At 33.5% G+C, this 14,152-nt stretch overlaps 1 long non-coding RNA gene across 1 annotated transcript; it reads left to right on the forward strand.

Annotated features, from left to right (window-relative positions):
* Positions 1 to 5,329: 5,329 nt before the first annotated feature.
* LOC138880482 (uncharacterized) lies at positions 5,330 to 13,671 on the forward strand. Its single transcript, XR_011403179.1, has 3 exons — positions 5,330 to 5,794; positions 10,160 to 10,475; positions 13,452 to 13,671. It is a non-coding gene; the product is annotated as an uncharacterized lncRNA (long non-coding RNA).
* Positions 13,672 to 14,152: the final 481 nt, after the last annotated feature.

A 14,152-nucleotide genomic window follows, 5' to 3' on the forward strand; every position in this document is an offset into this window, starting at 1 on the left:
AGATTCTTTAGCCCTATCCATGGCTTCATAAATGTATCTCTTTTCTATCCCCATCCACCAAACGAAGTACAGTAACAAAAGGATTACTAACTTTAAGTGCTTGAACAGTGTCATTCAAAAAATATGGACCAACAATAAATCTCGCAACTTCTTTCCCAAGAGCTTCCTTTGCATAGATACTCTCACTCTATTTGGTTGACATGAACAAGGTTCGCAAATTTTTCTTTTGCAGGTAAAAACTATGCAAAGTCATGATAGCTGTCGTGAATCTTGTCTTAGCCGGTTTTACCAAATTTCTCTGATTTCTGTCTCTTCTCATCATGTTCAACAACAATGGCCTTTGACTAATGTAAGAACGTATCTTGATCGCCTTAGCAAAAACTGTAAGAAATCAATTTCATAGTTAATAAGTATAAGCAATTAACATGAAGGTTAAAATACAAAATAAGAACCACTTGTTCACCTGTAAAATATGGGGCTAACTTGAAAATGTCACCAAACATCAAGTTGATACAATGTGCAGCACAAGGAGTCCAAAAAATATTCGGGAAAACTCCTTTCAACACGTCACCCACTTTTTTATTATCACTTGTGTTATCAGTAACAACTTGAACCATATTTTCCGGTCCAACTTTCAATATTGTTTTCTCAAACAAGTTGAATATTTTATTGGAACCGGTTGAAGAGTCACTAGCATCATAAAATTAAAAAAAACACTACCTCTCGGAGAATTCACCAAAACATTAATGACCATTTTTCCATTTTTTTTGCTGTCTATTTATCCATCATAATGGAACAATCATAAATTTTTCATTGCACCTTATGCTCCTCGACAATCTTATTTGTCTTCTCCACCTCTTTTTTTAGACAAGGAACTCTTACTTCATGATAGGTAGGGGGCTTCATTCCTGGGCCATTTTGGCCTACGACATCAATAAATTCACCAAAACTATCGGTGTAATTTACACAATTAAAAGGGAGTCTTGCATCATACATCCACCTGGCAAAAGCATCTACAACGCGCTCCCTTAAACTCTTCCTACAAGAATCTAAGTCAATAGCTTCACCCTTTCTCTTTTCATTTGGTTTTTGCGAGAAAAAAGATTAAGAGGACCTTTCACATTGCTACCGGCGGTGGATGATCCACTTCTACTTGTTGAATTTTTTCCTTGAGATTTTGAGGGAGGTGGTCTCATTGATATATCATTGACTTCAAGGTCATCCTCATCCATTTGACTATCTTCATTAAGAAGATTAATCATAGATGCTCCATGGCTCATTGGATTTTTTAACTCATTTTCTCTCTCAACATACTCTCTAATTTCTTGCTTAACAGAATCCGGAACACTTGGACATTCTTTGACATCTCTAAAACCACCAATTAAATGTCTCTTGTGATGATGTATTCTACCGTTATAAATTTTTTGACAAAAGATACATTGCATTTTTGTGTTAGTACTACCAATTGCAACTCCTTCGCCCAAGTTGGATCTCTTTTTTGGCTTGATGCTATTGAATAATAAGAATGAATTTACTACAATCAACAATCCAAAAAAAAAAGAATAATTAAGGATACGAACCAGAACAGTGAAAGAATAGAAAATAACAAAAAACAGAGCACACAGAGAAAACATAGCATAAATTAGGGCAGAAGAACAGAGCAATAAAAACTGAAAAAAATAGAAAGAATAAGAGAAATGGGAGTCAAATAGTTAACTGAAAAAAATCAGAAGAAGAAGAAGAAGAAGAAGAAGAAACTTACCCGTCGAACAATGTAGTCGTCGCTTGCAGCAGAGTATTTGCGTAAGTGTATTTGCGAAGTTATTTTTTTTAAAACCCTAGCAGATGCCTGGACCTCGCTTAAGCGAGCTTTTCTGTGCTTTTTTCATCGCCTCGCTTCTCGCTTTTTAGGGTAAAGCGTGCGCTTATTCATGTGAGTCGCGGTTTAGGGTAGAAAAGCGCAGGGCAGTCGCCTCACCTCGCTTCTGCGCTTTAAGCGAGAAACGTGCACTTTTAATAACACTGATATGACTGGGGGTCACTTCATACCTTTTGCAGAAGGCAATAATGATCGGGTCTAAGGGACCCAACATGAAGAGGTAAGTGTAAACACCTAAAAAAAACCTCCATATGGGTGGTAATTGATTCCTCAGGCGAGGGCACTACCACTTATTTATCGACCCAGTTACAATCCTCTTTGACCTTGAAGAGGAGATCATCGGTGATTGTATATATATATCCCGAGACCGGCTCACATCGACTCGGTACCGAGGAAGTTTTTTCTATCTTGAAATCAGCACCGATCAGCCACCCTCCTGGAACGAACTCTTCAGGGAGTGGCTCCGCCGCAATCCTATCGCCGACAGGCCATGATGAAGAAACTTTTTCTTTCTGTGGAAGAGTCTTACAAGTTTTCGCCATTTTAAAGCAAAGATGAAGAAAAGGATATTAAGAAGGTACGCTTAGTGGCCGCAAAAGGTTCAAGAAATCTTGGCACAAAAGTTGGAGAGTGAAGAGATTCTTAAAGAACAAGAGTAGAAGAAGCTTTTGAACATAAAGTTTGAATGAATGAAAGTTGGGATATTTATAGTTTACTAATGAATGTTCAAAACCACACATTTAATGCCTTGGAGACTGGACCGACTGGACGTTTCAACGACTTTTTGTCGCTTACGTCATGATCTATCGGAGCGAGGTTCGGAAGTTCATATCGCTTCTCGTCATCTTCTCTCCGAAAAACGAGGGGACTTTCTGTATACGGTCAAAACTGGGTTCGTCCATTGTTTGACAAATCTAGACTGAAACATGGCAGGTCAAAGCTTGAGCTCGGGTTATATCGAACCAAGATGTAAAATTAGATCGTCGAGTTTGTGACCCAGAGACCGAGCAAGATCGAGGGAAACTTACCGAGCCAAATAACGGAAAGCTGAAATATCTGCAATTGGTCAAGGATCACGGCGAAAATCTCGGCATGTATCAAGAAGAGGCCGATTAATTAGCAAATCATGAGATTTTTACCTTGTATAGAATTATACCAAAAGTAGAACACCCCTACTATACAAAGGGGGGTTCAGATCATTTGTAGGATACATTATAACACACACAAAAGAAAGCAATATACTAATCATTTCTAGTTCTTCTCACCTTGTCGTTCAGTTCTAACACTAGTTGAGATATTTCTTGACTCGAGGGTGATCAAAGTCAGAGGCTGTTCAATTTTGTGGTTTGCATTTATTTTCTTATCGTTAATTTCAATATTAAAGTGTCTTCTTAATTTGTATCAAGTTATATCACATATCCTTAAAATCGCGTACAAATTCAATTATTATCCAATTTGAAAGGTAAACAAGGTTTAATCACCACATTAAACTCTCCACAATTATAGACATCATTTAGTTTGCTTCATTTATTTTTCTCTTAAAATAATATCTGCATAACTTATGTTGAAATTTACTTATTATTTATATAAGATATAATATAATATAAGAATATAGATGCTAAAAAAGTTATCTAAAAAAGTAAAAATAAAAAATAAAATTTTTGCATTTTAATCCCCGCATTATAATTCATGAATTACTAATTTTCGGTATTATTAACTCTTGTATTATTAATCCTGCATAACTTGTCTTCGAACAAATGACCCTTAGAGTAAATAATCTATAAAGTTTACGCTTTGATTGAGCTGTAATGTATAAATACATTATTGGTGGAGCGATGTATATTTCGATACATTAAAAAGAGCAGATTTTCGTAGAAGTTGAAAAAGGATAAAGTAATTTATTTTCTAATATCTATTACGGAGTAGTTTTCTTTCCAACACTTTTTTGGGGGGTGGGGTGGGGTGGGGTGGGGAGCGGGGGTTACCGTAACAGAACAATCGAAAATACCAATACAAATCTTCTCACTGTAATTCAAAAATCAATTCATTTAAAACGACGCAAACATGGCAAAGAAACAAACAACACTGCATCGTTTTCTAATCTCCTAAGTAAGTGATGAATATTATCTATCTATATCTATAACTATATCTATATCTATTTATATTTATTCTATATTATATTAAAAGCACGAAGGCCCTTAGCGAAATGTCGTTCGCCTTTTATACCCTTAAAAATATATTTTTACACCGAACAAAATAGTAATCTAAGTTATCTTCCTAATATTTTTGGACTTTAAAATCATTTAAAATACTAATTATTAAATCTTTCCTTATTAAAAACTCCTAATATTTTGGACTATTAATCCCACTCGCACAATGACACTGCCCAAAAGACACAGTTTGTTTCGACATCCAATTCTAATTCTTCTCTTGTATACGAGAGGTATGGAAACCAATTACTACTTTTCTCATGATACGTTCATAACCTTATATCCACTACATCACATAGGTATCTTCTTCTTTCTCTTTATTTTTGTTTTTGGCTTTTTTAACCACTTGCCATCTTATTTTTTTTATTACTTTGATGCTTGATTTTAATTAGTGTTCAATTTTTCGTTAGTGTCCTGCTTTACATAACATCTTATTTTTCTTGTTTTGATTTCCCAACATCTCGCTAGATCTGTTATGGATTCGACTTGGAGAAAGTAAGCATAATCCGTATATAACTTAAAACGAGTTGCATTCTTTGATTTTTATAGATTTATCGATGTTGATTGATTTTTATTTTCTATATGATTTTTTGGATCTTCTTTGTGCTATTTAGGATAATGATTTACTTTAAAATCAGTTGCATTAGTTGTTGAGGACCCTATGTTTTATAATAGAATCAGTAATTATCTCTCAAAATGTATATGCACCAACTTTGAGAATTATATTGAACTAATTTAACTAATTATTTATTAAACGTAGTTTTGTTGTTATATTTTCCTTGAACAATACATATTCAATTTTTATAAATACATCAAGTGCAACATAATTAGCCTAAAATATTTGTAACATTTAAATCAATAAACATGTATCTGTGAGCATCTAATTTTTGACCATGCTTGAATTTTTTTAACTCCTTCACATCATTTAGCACGAACCTTACCACTAACACAATTATTCCTTCACAACTCACATTTCCACTATATCTTACTAATACAAACACACACAACAAAAAAGTCAAAAAAAGAAGGAGGAAAGTAGGGGACAATAAAAGGAAAATGAGCGTGTGAAAAGAGGATGAGTGCATCATCTTGCATCCTAAATAACCCAGCTGTAAAGCTCATGAAGAACTGGTCACTTTCGACAAACAAAGTCAGAAAAAAAAGCAGCCATCACACTCCATTTTTTCCGCCATAAAAGCAGCCATGTAAAGCTCCTCTTAAAAAAAAAAAGAGGGACAACCCAAACTTCGACCCCAGAGGCCAAAAAAGAGCAGGGAAATTTGCTGCGAAATTGCTGAAAAAAACAGCAAAAAGGCAGCCAAAAGTCGCCCAAAACCCACCCAAACCAGCTGGAAATTCAAGCTCCAAAAGACAGCGAAACAATCCTCAAACCCAGCAAAAAATTCGTCCATGTCCAGCACCCTTTTTCAACCCATTAACACAGCTCTAAAATCAGCCAAAAACCAGTCGCAACAGCGCTAAAACAACAGCAGAGATCAGCTGCTAACAACCCCGAAAATCAGCTCTAATGCTACCCAAAGCCAAGCCTAAAATACCCCTGAAATAGGTCTGACACTTCTCCACTTTCAGTCAATTTCGTACTTTCGACAATGTTGTGCCATTGGAGGTTCCCGGTGGTGGTCGTCGCTCTTGGTTTGGTTGTTTAGTACCAGCAATTTTAAAGTTTGGATTCAATCAATACAAGGTATATTTTTACACCAATTTTTAATATGTTATTTGTTTCTTTGTCTTTTAGCCATGTGTTTATTTTAGTTTTTTTTAAATGTGATGATTGTTTGTTTTCTTGTCTTTTATCAACTTAATGCCCTGAATCAGTAGATCTAATGAATTAAACATATGTAAAAATGTTTGTCGTTTTAAAAACATAAGCAATTTTGTTAAAATATATTTAGATTAGGTGAGATGGTGGGATTTATCGGCACTGGACTAATACAGATTTGGACTTAATTGAAAAGAGGCTTAAGACATGTAATTCCTTTAAGTGACTTTGGCCAAACAATCTTAGTAATAATCAAGTGTCATTAGTTGTGTATGCGTATGCGTGACATAGATTTTGACGCACCAAAAGAGTATATGTACGTGTGACTCGTTTCAAGATTTTGTAATCAAGTAATTAAAAGTGGTAAAATATAAAATAAACATAGGTCCTAAAATGAGTAATTACATAATATAAGCCAAATATAGTCAATAAAGCGACCGTGCTAGAACCACGGGACTCGGGTAATGCCTTACACCTTCTCCCCGATCAACAGAATTCCTTATCCGGACTTTGTTTTTGCTGACCAATAGTGAAAGAGTCAAACCTCCCTTTGAATTGGGATTCAAATAAAAGGTGACTTGGAACACCGACAAAAATCAATTCCAAGTGGTGACCCTGTAAATAAAATAATCCCTATTTCAAATTGTCACTTTAATTGGAAAAACTCTTTAACCCACAATCCATAACCCACATTATCTTTTGGAGGGGTAAAAGGGGGTGTGACAGTATCGACTGATTTAAATAGACATTTTTGGAATAGGTGGTGTGTGCGCATTATCATTTGTTACTAACATACATTTCCTAAAAATAATTATGTAATTTTTATAAAATTTATACTTGTTGAGACGAAGTAATCTATATGCTATATTAAAAGCACGAAATTAATTTGATGTAAATATTTAATGCGAATAAAAAAGATTTAATATGATGAAAAAAGGACTGGAATGTGTTTATCTCACAATATCAAATTCACATATCAAGCCAATCTTGTAATAATAACTTTTTCCTTTAGTTTTTATTTTATAGTGCAAAAATATTTCTTACAATATTTATTTATGTGATTTTTAAAAAGTTTATATTTTTTAGTATGATATACACGCGCAACAAGCGTACTCTAAAACTAGTTATTATAAAAGTACGAATAATTTATGCTAAATATTGAACGACCAAAATATCCTTGAAATATTGATCGACTTTTATAACCTTAAATATTTATATAATTTGAGAACATAAATGTAAATCACCTAAGCCTAGAATTATTTTCCCATTCAAACTACACATAGGACGTTACACAAAGTTGACGAGGCTAACCTATCCGTATATTAGTTCAGTTAGTTATTTAGACAAGGAGACTGAAAAATCCCATTTTACCGCACTTTGGGATATAAATCCCATATGGTGTAGAAGTTTAATTCCAAAGTCATGGCTTAAACGTTTGTTTATATAAGGCTTTTGCCTAAGATTTTCAATGAAATAAGCGTAAATTGCCATTCCCCACACTCAAACGTTTGATTCCTTTTTGGATACTAATAATCTGAACGTTTGAAGGAATTCAGGCCATGTTAATCTATTATGTATCTATCGATCTATCTATTTATTTATATATTTATTTTATTTTATTGTAAAAGCATGAATGTTCCATACTAAATTTTGAACAACAAAAATATTCTAAAAATATTAATAAGCTTTTACATCTTTGAAATTAAATTATTTCTTTAAAAGAGATTATTCCATATTGGATAGAATGGTAATATTTAAGATTTACCGTGGATACTCACAAGGATTCAAATTCTTCTATTAAATATAACTTCAAATAGGATTCAATATTATTCTATTATTAGAAGTATGACTCAATGTCATATTTAAAGAAACTCTATATAAAATTTATGACAAAATTACAGAATAATGCAGGGAGAAATTCAAAAATAGCCAGATTTATAACTGGTCGTTCAAAAATAGCTCAGTTTCAAAAGTAATCGAAATTTAGCCACTTTTCATGTAAAGATAAATCTGAGCGAAAACACTGTTAAAACCCGGAAAATACGCCAGTATATTATGCTGGAGTTCCATCATAAGTATACTTGAACTCCAACATATTATACTGGAGTTCCAGGATAAATATGTTGGAACTCCAGCATAATATGATGGAGTTCCAGCATAAGTACACTAGAACTCCAGCATAATATACTGGAGTTCCAGCAAGCATACCGGTCTCTGTTTTTGCAGCAAAATAGTGGCTATTTTTCATTGACTTAGTAAACGCTGGCTATTTTTGAATGACCAGGCCGAAAACTGGTTATACCGTGCTATTTTTACAATAATGCACTCCATAAGTTGATCTTGCACTATTTTAGCCCAGTTACAAGTTTGCAAATGTGTAGCCAAATATCAATAAGATCGTTTCTTTTCCCATTCCCTCTAATTATAACAACCCCATTTATTCTTATCTACCCCTATTGTAGCTCTCTCCTCATTTTTCACCCATAAATATTTAATTTATTTAATTAATGAAAAAGAATCATATGCAAAACAAAACTGAAAACAAAAATCAGCTCCCCATTCAGTCAACATTCATTCGTGCCTTCTTCCATAACCAATACTTCTCTGATGTTTTTTTAATTTTGTATATCTTCAAGTTTATACATACCTATCACAACTGCAAAATGCAAAAACAGACACGAGAAACCTAAAATCTCATCTCCTTTAATACTAATCTTGTTAAATTTCGATTATGATTTTGTGAGAAATTTGGAGTGTGTATTGTTTGAACTTATTAGAAATAGTTTAAGTAGATTGTATACAAAGTTTGAAACTATTTGCTAGAGATTTGGACTAGTTTTATACAACAATTGCAAGTGAAAATTGTACAAAAATTTCGTCAACGGTGCTTATACACTTTTATACAATGTTATACACTTTTATACAAAGAGGTACATTATGTATATAGTTGTATAAAAGTGTATAAAAATGTATAATCACAGAGTGAAAATATTCTTGATACACTATGTATATAGGTGTATAAGAAGAACAAAATGCGAGAAATTCACCAAATACCTGTGAATAATGTATCAACCTTGGATATAATAGTGTATAAATTGTGTTTATACACTATTATATACTATTTATATAATATTATACATTATTATACAAATGAATCTTATCAATGGAGCTTCACGTGTTCTTCTTCTTCCTTGGACATCCTCTGAAATTTAACTCAAATATAGCCTAAATCTACTCCAAATCACTTGAAATTTAAGTTTTGAACTTATCTTGATGATTCCAATCAATTGAGACAACACTCATTCCAAACAACTAACAAATCGAAAAACTCAATTTCTGAAATCGAATCTTCGAACCACCTGTAATGGTGACTTTTATTTTTCAGATCCTTAGTTAACCATTGAAATCTGAAAAAGAATTGAAGGAGAATAACAATAGTAGAGAAATTTTGTGGTGCAAAGGCTGACATGGGAAGGAGAATAAGAACGAAGAAAAAGAGGAACGAAGAAAAAAGGGGAACGCAGAAATAAGGGGTGGGCTAACCGGTGAAAAATAATTTTCAGGTTATGTACAACCTGGGCTACATTGGATAAGGGCTTCAAACATGGGTCATTTTTTTATGGGTTGTTCGGCCAAGTGACTAGGGACGTAAATGGAAAATTTTCATATTAAAACAACGGGGCTGCCTCCTTTTCAACTTTATAGCCCAAATTTCAATTTACAATTGAATAGCCCAAAAATTAGAGGCTCATATCCGAAAAAGGGGCGTTATTTTCGTTTTTGGGGAGTAAGAAGCGGGATTTTCTTTGTTTCAGCTGGATTTTCTCTGATTCTTTTCAATCTTCTTCCCCAAATACTACAAAAATGAGATCTTGCGATCAATGCAGCCCCAAACACCCTAGAATTTCTTTTTCATCTCGAATTTCTTCAATTTTTTTTGCTACAAATCAGCGCAATTCTCATTTTTGGCTGCAATTTTGATTTTAATTTTTTGTTCGATGGAGCTTTTTCCCGTTTACGTTCTTCATAGTGGTGAATGGGAAGAAAATAAGTTTATCAATTTCGTCAGCGATTGTGTAATAATCGAGTCGACATTCAGCTACAACAATTTAGTTGCAGCTATTTCGGAACAGATTAGGATCAATAGTGAGTTAAACACAATAGAGATTAACTTTCTCCCAAATGATGGTTTGCAACCGATTCTGATATACAATGATACAGGTGTAAAAGTGTATATCGAATTAAAGAAGAAAAGCTTGAATTTCACTGAATATCCCTTGTTTGTGACAGTGAAAGAGATTTATGATAATCGTTTGGTTGCTACAAGTTCCAGTTGTTTGGTTGCTACAAGTTCAAGTTGTTTGGTTGTTACAAGTTCCAATTCTATAGATGTATCCACAATTGATAGCACTGAGATTATGCATGATATCGAATTGATTGAAAACACGAAACTTAGTGAAAACACGGGTATAATAGATAATATGTTGAACGAATTTGTTGAGGAGGATCAAGTTTATAAAGATAAAGAGACAGTCATGAATGTGATGAAGAACTTGGCTGTACGCGAGAGGTTCCAATTCAAGGTGAAGAGATCTAATGCAACAAGGTATGTCATTAATTGTATATGTTGTTATATATATATGTATAAATATGTATAAATTAGTATATATTTGTATATAGGTATTAAAATTAGTATATATGTAGTTATGTTTTTGTATACAAGTGTATTTAGAAGTTGAATGATCTTTAATCCTAGGTATCACCTTATGTGTATGTGTGAGCACGTGATTTTTGCCTTACGAAAACTACTCCAAAATAAATCAAAAATAAAATAAATTTCTTTTACTGTGCAATTTTTGAATTTGCGTGATGTTTGTTAAATATTTGTCTTATATCCGTAAATATTTACGTTGCCATAATAAAATGAAAAATAAAATAAAATACATGTTGCATGCATATCTAGGATTTAATTATGCATTGATTCAAAATAAAATCACAAAAATATGCATTTTGTTCTATTTTAAATATTCCACTGTGTGATTAATGTTTTGTCTGTATGTTGAATAGTTGTTATAAAGTGATTAATATTGAAATTTAAATTAGAAAAATAAAAAATAAATTGAAAAATAAAAAAATATCGGACCTGGATTAAAATCCAGGCCCAAAACCAAGTTACCCCCCTCAGCCCAATCCAGGCAGCCCAGATCCGGTCTTATTCAAACGAGTCAAAACGACATCGTTTGGTCGTAGTTTATCAGTGACCGTTGGATCAAAGCCGACCAACGGCTGAGATCCCACGAACCTAACCCGTAATCATTACCCGATCCGATACCCGGTTCAACCCGTCCCCCCAGCTTAAACCAAACGACATCATTTGGTTAAGTGGATAAATCCTGACCTTTCATTCTACTATATCTAACGGTCAGCATCAACCCACCCCGTCCCTATATAAGTCCAAACCCCTACCCCGGCCCCCTAACTTAACACCCCCCCTCTCCACTGTTCATCATCGTCTTCCTCAAACAAACCCCTAACCCTAGCCGCCCTAACATCCCCACCGCCTGAAACCCGGCGGCAACAACGCCGCCGGTCACCAAAATAACACCCCAGAACCCCATGAACACCCTTTATCCGAATATGTTATCCGCTTGGCTCGAATCTCCCTGAAGGTTCTCGAATCTTCATTTGAAGATTCGAGCCAAGCTCAGATCTAAACCAAACAGCCCCTAGTTAACACCATAGCACCCCCTAGCATGCCTCGTTATGGATCTAGTGTTGGTTTGGTTCGAATCCCCTCAGAACTCTTCGAATCTTCTTTTGAAGGTTCGAATCAAAAATGAATTCACTCAGATCCCGTTCAAATTAATACCAAATCACCCCTAGGCTTCCCTCACCCTTGTGTCATCATTGGTTTGATTCGAATCTACCCAGAAGTGTTCGGATTTAAAATTCAAGATCTGAAACCCTAAATTTTCCAAGATTGGAATCTTTTTCAATTCAGACGAAAGATTGAGGTTTAATCGACCTTAGTCAAAGTATTTTCAGTTGAAAATACTTCGACTAAGGTCTGTTTGATTTCAAAAAGCCCGAACCCAAGTTGAGTTTGAGTCCGGTTGAATTTGAAGGTTCAGAGGTAATTTTTCTGTTTCTTATGTGTATTCTACATGTATTCTATGTTTGTTTCATTAGTCTGTTTAATTTTTCATAATTTTCTAGTCAATTCTGTTATACTGTCTCATACTCGTCTATTTGATCAGAATTATACTATTGTTTCTGTTGTTTATGAGTGTTTATAATATGTGTAATCGACTCGATTAAGTTCGTCGATTAGTTGTTTTGTAAATTCTTATTGCCATTAATGCTGTTTGTAATACCTTGTTTATCTGTTTGGAATTGATTATTATCATTGAAATCAGTCAATTAGTTCTTCCCAATTAATTGATTCTCGTTTAATAAGCAGAAAGTTTGTCAATGGTGTGTATATGTTGATTTCTGAACATTGAGTTTCAGGGCATTGTCAGTATATTGACAATGCTCCTGTGTTTGTTTAATTTTGTTCAAAGTTAAAGTTCAGTTTGAATTATTATACTGAATTCAGTGTAATGTTGTTGTGATGTTAAGTTTGAATTCAAGCTTACAAGGGTTAGGTAGATACAATTATCTTAAGAATTTGTCTAGGATTGGTTCTAGCTATTTAAATCAGAAGGATAATTAAGCCTGGACAGATTTTAAGATCTGTTTTGTAATAGATTCTGAATTTTAGGGCAGTAATAACAGTGATTACAGCAAGATTTCAGGGGCATTTCTGGGGTAAAATAGTGAAGGTAATCTGATAATAATAGTGAGCTGAAAGTGGAATGTTAGTGGCTATAGTTTAAGATAATAATGGGGAACAAAGGGTAATGGGGCTGCTTAAAATCAGGATAAGATCATTTAAAGTATTCAAAAGCAGTTTTTAATGGAACTTTCTGATTTTAAAAGAAGAAAAGGGTCCAGCCAGCACTTAAAAAGAAAGGGACAGACCTGTATAAATACAGGAAGCCAACAGATTTTAAGAGGTCAGATTTTGAATACAGATTTTGAAGAAAGATAGAGATCAGATTTTAAGAGGGAATTGAGAGAGAGAAAAATCTGATTTAAAAGGCAGATTTTGAAGAGAGAAAAAAAATACAGATACATTTGAGAAAAACAGAAAGAAAGGAAGAAATAGAAATAGAATCAGAAACAGAAATCAGATTATTTTGTAAGAAGAGGAAAGAGAGGAAGAAAACAGAAAAAGAAACAAAAAGAGAATATCCACACACACACACAATCTGAAACAGATACAAATGCAGAAACAGAAAATCAGGAATGTGAATTTGAAATAGGAAAGAAACTGAAATCTGAAAAATGTTATTCTAGAATCTGTCCGTTGTTTGTTTGTGGATATTGTTCAGTTTGAATCTGAAATTTTTCCTCAAGTTTCTGTCACTGTTCATCTGGGTTAACGGGTCTTGTTCAGACTTGCTGTATACTGCTATTCTGCTGAATTTGTTACTGCTGCTACTGCTGAAATCTTAACTCCTTCTTCCTTCATTGCCAGGTACATATCTTTTAAAACCTATGTTGTGAAGGGTTTCAACATGACAATAAATAAAGTTTGAATTGTAATACTATCTTCTATTCATTTGAGCTCTTTAGTTAAAAATTCAGCTTTGTTTCATGATTAAATAAGTAGTATATGTTGACGGGATGACTGTAAGTTAAATGTCATTTCTTGAAGTTTGTATAAGTGTTGTAATAAGGTTAATTTCTAAATTTTCATTAAAGGAGGTTATAATTAAGTTGTCAAGGTAGGGAATAGGGCATGAATGTTGGCCATTATTTAAATTTTTTTTGGTGTTGTTAGCTAAGTAAAGATTAATATAGAAATATCAAGAAAACTACACTAGTAACATTTATTGTTAAATAAGATTAAAATGGTGTTGGTGGTGTTTTTCATGTATAAGATAATAGATGCGTGTATAACCATTGGCGAAAAGTGATATGATATAGCTTGTTACGATGTTTACGACATACAGTTAGGTTGCATGTAAGGCAATTTTATTGAATCAGCTTGTATAATAATTCTTTTCTTATCAACTTGATGCCTATTTACCCTCATAAATAAATTAACCAAACAATTAGGCCTATTAGATTAAAAGCAAGTATATGAGAATGAAATGAGGTGTACAAGCATAAATTGCAATACTTTATATCAATGGTAAGTAGAAATAGAATTTGCACTAAATAAAAATAATAAAA

The sequence above is a fragment of the Nicotiana sylvestris genome, chromosome 10 (genome assembly GCF_000393655.2).
Source record: "Nicotiana sylvestris chromosome 10, ASM39365v2, whole genome shotgun sequence".
Taxonomy (NCBI): domain Eukaryota; kingdom Viridiplantae; phylum Streptophyta; class Magnoliopsida; order Solanales; family Solanaceae; genus Nicotiana; species Nicotiana sylvestris.